The sequence below is a fragment of the Suricata suricatta genome, chromosome 4 (genome assembly GCF_006229205.1).
Source record: "Suricata suricatta isolate VVHF042 chromosome 4, meerkat_22Aug2017_6uvM2_HiC, whole genome shotgun sequence".
NCBI classification, from domain to species: domain Eukaryota; kingdom Metazoa; phylum Chordata; class Mammalia; order Carnivora; family Herpestidae; genus Suricata; species Suricata suricatta.
Window position 1 is genome coordinate 162,801,048 of NC_043703.1, and position 6,528 is coordinate 162,807,575.

Here is a 6,528-nt window from a genome sequence, read left to right on the forward strand (position 1 = left end):
AAGTATAACCTTAATGAAAAACGTTTGTCCGTTCTCTCTGAACACAGACAGAATGCCCGCTATCAGACCCTGGAGGGCGGGTAAAATGCTATTTCTGTTGATATGGATTGCTAGGTCCTTACAGTGGAATACCTTTGAAATATGGTATGTTGAAGTACTTGAATATTTGGAAGACACTCTTCACCTCCACCAGCTGTGCCACAGACACGAGTTACTTTAGAGCTAATGCTATTATCTCTGAATCAAGGTCACAACCAGACGCAGCTCACGTGAAAACTGATGTGTAAAGTGATTACCAGAGTGCCTTGCACTAACGATTCCTGTAATTATCCCCTGGACTCTGCTCTCTAACCTTTACCTCTGCTGACCTTGCTTCCATCGTGGCTTCTGCCCTTGACAAACTTACATGGCCTTGGAGGTCCTGACTCACAAACTACCCCTTCTCCTCTCTGAGTTTCTCCCATTCAACTTTCGTACTTACCTGAGTCTGAGTTCCCACCCTGATTCTAGGGTACCCAACTGTCCGATAGACCAGGCTCTAAGATCTCAGCAGATCCCTCAATAAAGTGGTCAGTGCCTCAGATCAAATATGCTTTATTGAAAGACATCTCCAACATATATTTAAGATTCATTTATTAGATGCTAAAAGAAAAAAATGTTTCACCATTACCTGAGACGAAAATTCTGCACATAGATTTGAACTTCATATCTTAGAATCTAAGGACTCCATAATATCACCTTTGAAGATAACTTTTCAGGCCAGCTAAGCTCAATACCAGCTGAAAACACAGGCCACATACAGTGTGGACAGCACTGGGCAGATACAACTGGACGGCTCGCAGAGACAGAAGAGGAACACCAATTAGCACTCACTTCTTCCCAAGGAGTGCCCCAGGGAGGTGCAGAAATGACCCCACAATGGGATAGCGGGTCATTTTTAGAGCAACCACAGGAATAGCTTCTGTACCTTCAGCCCCTTTTCATTTTCAAAGCTCGTACCAGAGAAGGTGGCTGAAACAGACATAAAGCACACAGCGTAGATGGCTCTTGTGGGTGAAGAATTCTCACATGTGGTCACAATATTCTTAAAGAGTTTTCCAGAAAAGGAGTGAAGTGTCTTCCACTGCTCCCTGCATATCTCCATGTCAAATGCAAGTGAGCACATGGAGGGGTCCCTCTGAGGCACTGCTGTCTTGCTCTGGTCACGCTTTCTTCACTTAGCCGGACCGCAAGCCCTCTTCTAGAACAACCCTTTCCACATCCCCACCTCGTTGAGTCTGAAGAGGGCTCAGGATACTTATTTGGGGCTCGGGGGGCATCACCCTGCATGAGGTGATAATTCACCAAAGGCCAACTCAGTCCTGAAGACTTGGACATCATGGGGGCAGGGTTCGTGGGAGGCACCCTGCTGTGAAAGACAGAAAGCCTGGGGCAAAGGCACCCGAATCCCGATGCCAGCCCCCCCTGCTCTGTGCCCACTCACAGCTGTGGACCTCGGTTCCCCATAGATAAAGTGGTCTGCCATGCCTGCGTCAGAGACATACGTGCTAATGGCCTAATATTACACTTAAAAAAACCTTTGGAAACCATAAAGTTATAGTTGTTTCTGCCATTAATGCTATCGTTGGTTCACCTTTAATAAACGAGTGCTTATTAAAACATTGCATGGAGATTGCAATCACATATCCTGCAAATGTCAGCTCTGACAGCTGCACTGAGGTCGTGTGTCTGTGACTCTCAAACTCAAGCAGTGAGCCATTTCCCGGGCGCGTGTTACTCTAACAGTGATGGGACCTGAAGGTGGCAGGTAGTGATTACGGTCGTCCGGAGAGCCTACACCAGAAATAGCATAATTACGGTATCGAGGACTTTAACTCGTGTGAAAACACATCACCACCTTTGCCTCCTCTGAACAGGTACTTAGCTGTGGCGAGTGGACTTTGGTGCTCAGCGCGTGTTTTTTGTTTTTTTTTTTAAATGTTTTATTTAGGTTTTTTTTGATACAGAGAGAGACAGAGCATGAGAGGGGGAGGGGCAGAGAGAGAAGGAGACACAGAACCAGAAGCAGGCTCCAGGCTCTGAGCGGTCTGTACAGAGCCTGATGCGGGGCTCAAACCCACAAACGTGAGATCTGACCTGAGCCAAAGTCGGAGGCTTAACCGACTGAGCCACCCAGGCGCCCCTCAGCGCGTGTTTTTATAGAATAAGGGAATGTTCACATGATGCATTGCTGTTAACTTACGTTCAGGCGGCCGTAATTGTTTTTAATTCAGGACCTGGACAGAACTACAACTACCGAAGTCATCTGCTAGAGAAAGAATGGCTCTGACAAGAACAAGTTCAAGTAGCTTCCTGTACGCCAGGTGAAGTCACTCTTGCCACGGAAACACAAGGTAGTTACGGGGCCGGCAGAGAATCCAGAAGTCACCGCGGAGCCGCAAGCCCGGAAGGAGCTGGAAGAGCCCAACCCCCACCGTCCTCTACACACTCACCAAAAACACCCCAAACGTCGTGCGCAGCTCCAAGAGAAAACGCATCCTCCCCAGCGTTACTGCAGTTTGTTTCTCGTAAGTCTGAGATTCCCCATAGATCTCAAGTCCTCTCCTTCTAGCATCTTCTAATCATCCAAAGCAACCCACGCAGAAAGTCCCACCGCTCTGCCACATGAAAACTTTCTCGCATGGCAGCCAGACCTTCACAGACCCTGGGTCCCCTCTCTTCACAGCCAGCATCTCTGCCGCCTACAGGCAGCTCTTGAACAGTCTCAGATGAACCCCTTGTGCCCCCTGGTCATTTCTCTCTGATTTTATTATATCTCACTTACACATAAGGACCTGGATGGAATGCAGGCTTTCCTGTTGGAGGTCAGAGGCCAAAGTAGGCAAATGGTCCCACTAGTAGAGAAAAAGGTAAGAAATTATGTTCTACAACATAACAATTTCAAGGCACTTAGAGGTCTATGAAAACAAGGAGTTGATGGGTGAAAATTTCCAGGATGGGAGACCCATTCCCAGATGAGCTCATGCTACCCAGCTCTTTTCTCTGGAAGAAATCCGCCGGTCTTGAGCATGGGTTAGGTTAGCTTGGGGTGGACCCAGACAGAAGTCTAGCATGGGTGGGGAGAGGAACCAATGAGCAGTTCCAAGTCCAGGACGACAAGCTAGAGGGCCCCAGTATTCAGCTGGTTTTCACTAAAGACATTTGCAGAATCCTGCCTCTATGTGAGGGTTAAACTGCCAGTGAGAGGTTCTGAAACCCAGCCTGAAACCCCCTGCTCTCTCCCAGGGCTCAGAACTCTGTGACATCCCAGGAGACCAGTCCTGAAAAGAAAACATGCATGAAAGAAGCGCCCTAAAGGGGGCAAATCAATACTGAAGATGAATAACAAAGACGGAAACTGGGCCCCTGGTGATTGTGGAGCCCCAGGTGATGGGGATTCAGGTTTGGCTCCTCAAGAGACCATTCCCAAGGACAGAGAACCTGGCAAGGATTTGGAACTCCTTTGAAAATAGACACACAGTCTCGGCAAGACATCCAGTTAGGAAGTCTTTGAAGACAAGCATCCCCAGTCCCCATTCACACGTTGTCCAGAATAGAACTAGAACCAGCTCCGCATGCAAAGAGGAAAGACTGTATGACAAATAAGAATGAGAAAGAAAAGTACAAAGAAACAGACCCCAACATGATCAAGGAACAGGAATTAATGAAACAGAAGAGCTGGGAATAGTATGTTCAAAAACGTGGCAAAAGATGAACCAGAGACACAATAGACACTAAATTGTTACAGGTAATTAGATTCCATTAAAACAAAGTATCTGAATGATACCTTGGATCTAAGGTGTGTAATACATGACATCGATGAATGAATGTAAAAGTATACTAAACGCAAAAGGACAATGTGATGGAGATCGGGTAAGTGGTAGGACCCCCGCCTGATGAACAAAATGAAATCACAGAAGACAAAGAAAGCACTCGGAAGAGGGTGGAATGAGAATATGGGACACGTTCAATGTTGCGATCTCTTTCTCAGATGCGGCAACATAGTGATGCTCATCGTGGATTCCTTAACAAGAGTGACAGTTACATATTAAACATCTGGGGACACCATTAGACCACTTTGGGTCTCACCTGTCAGGCATCTGAGTAATGGAATTATTATAAACTCTAGCCATTTCATTAAGGTGTGGTCGTGCACAGAGAAATAACTTAAAGTAACAAAAACCATCGGAGATGATGATGGTATTTTAACCATTTGCCACTTAAAAAAGTTCTTCCTGGGGTGCCTGGGTGGCTTAGTCAATTGAGCATCCAACTCCAGCTCAGGTCATGATCTCACAGTTCGTGGGTTCGAGTCCCACATCGGGCTTTGCACTGACAGCTCAGAGACTGGAGCCTGCTTCAGATTCTGTGTCTCCCTCTCCCTCTGCCCCTCCCCTGCTTACACACTCTCTCTCTCTGTCTCTCAAAAATAAATAAAAAACATAATTAAAAAAAAAAAAAGAAAGTTCTTCCAGTCCGGTGTCCTCTTTAAGTATTTTTTTTCTGCATGGGGAGGCAGGACAGGATGCAACAATAATCTGATGATGGTGGAGAATTTCAAGGATGATAGAGTAAGAATATTCACTAGTTATGCTTACCGCTAAGATTATTATAATAATCTTCAGAGGGAGAGAGTAATTTTTACCAGCAAGGACCCAGGTGCTAAAATGATATTTGCAGCATGTATAAATCAGCTTACCACAGCTTTGCTTACCCCACGCTGGCACATTGGAGCAGCGGCTTCAAAAAGAACCATTTCTTTAAAGACTGGATCATAAGCTTAAAACAAAAATGCTATCGCAAAGGTGGTTTAGGCTTAAAGTCAGGAAAATTATTTCCTCCTCCAAACCATACAGGAAATCATTTAAGAAACTGACTGATCCGTAAAGTAAAGAGGGAAGTAGAGTCCGTTGATTCTGCTGTAATTAACCTTCCGTTTTCTATGAGCCTGGAACTCTCTTGTACATGTTACGAAATTATTTCTCATGTCACAACAATTATAAAAAACGTGTTTCTATGCTTCCCAGTTAATTATGAGAAATGAGTTCTAACTTTCAAACTTATCTACTTCTTCAGCTTTCTGTAATAATTTTCAAACTATTTTGTTACAGGTATTTTTTTAAATCTCATCTAATTTTAGCTGGCATTTAATTATGCCCCGACTAATTCTCGTTCAGGTTTAGTCTCGGATTCAATGTTTGCTTTTTAATGACCACCATATGTGGTGCATCTCAGGAGTCCCACGGAGCTGGTGGAGGCTCCTGACATTATTCGTGTGGATTCTATGACAAGAACAGCATCTGAAATCCCAAAAGAAAAGAATCTCTTCCTGTGAAGAGAAAAGTATTTTATATACGGATGGGAGATGACTATATAAATTACTACAATGGTGAAAGTTTGATAGTGATAAACCCAGGAAAGGCACAAAAGCTCCAAATGTTAGGAACACTAAGCGATAAGCCCTGAAGTGGACTCTGTAAAAGAATGTCCTTTACATTTCACTGCCAGATTCTAGTCCGTAATTAAATTGAGCGATGTCTATCGGTATCTTGCTCTGCCTTTAAATAATTCATCAGTACATTTCTTTATTTTATTTGGCATCTTGGGAATGTCCCTGGCACCTCAGAACTGCAATACTTCTGCTGGTGAGGTCTTACGTCTCTGGTCATCACTTTAATAATTTAAGCCGCTCTCTGCCTTCTAGATTATTCATCATTATGTAAGATCCACCCGACCAGCTAACCTACGAATTTTTTAACTTTTTCCTCAAGATTCAATTAGAATGGATTTACCTTAGGAATAAAGTTTATGCTTCACTTAACTTCATCCTCCGTTGCACCAAATAGGGCACCCTAAAAAATACTAGGCTTTTTTATTTAATGAACTTAACTTCATTGAAAAGCATTTACACTTCTGCTTCAGACTGTGATCATGGGCTCGTACTTTAAAATGGGTGTTTATATGTCAAAATAAAATGCTTTTTCAAAGGCAAGTCATAAAATTATATTGAGAAAGAAATGAAAATAGCATTTAGTGTTTAGCATCCCAAACACTGTAACACATCCATGTACCTGCTATATCACACAGTCTTTATAAGAGATTTGAGAGTATCTGCGAGTCTCCTTTCTAGATATGTAGACTGAAGTTCGATATGGTAAGTGCTTTGCCCAAGGCTGTGCACTGTAGACAAATCTCACAGGCTCTCACTCCAAAGTTGGTATTTCTTTTCGCTGCAAAAACTTGTATTGTTTTTTCAATGCAAGTGCAGATTTAGGAAGGAAGGAAAGAGGCGGGGCGGGGCGGGGCGGGGCGGGGCGGGGGGGGGGGGGGGAGGGAGGGAAGGAAGGGGGGGGGGGGGGGGGGGAGGTCTGTTTAGAAACTACAATGAAAATGTGGTTCCTGGTGCCCCGTGAGGAAATAAGGAAACCCTGGAAGGCTCCCATCGGAACCTTTCCGTGGCTCTCCAGCCCCGCCTGCTCTTTGAGCAGA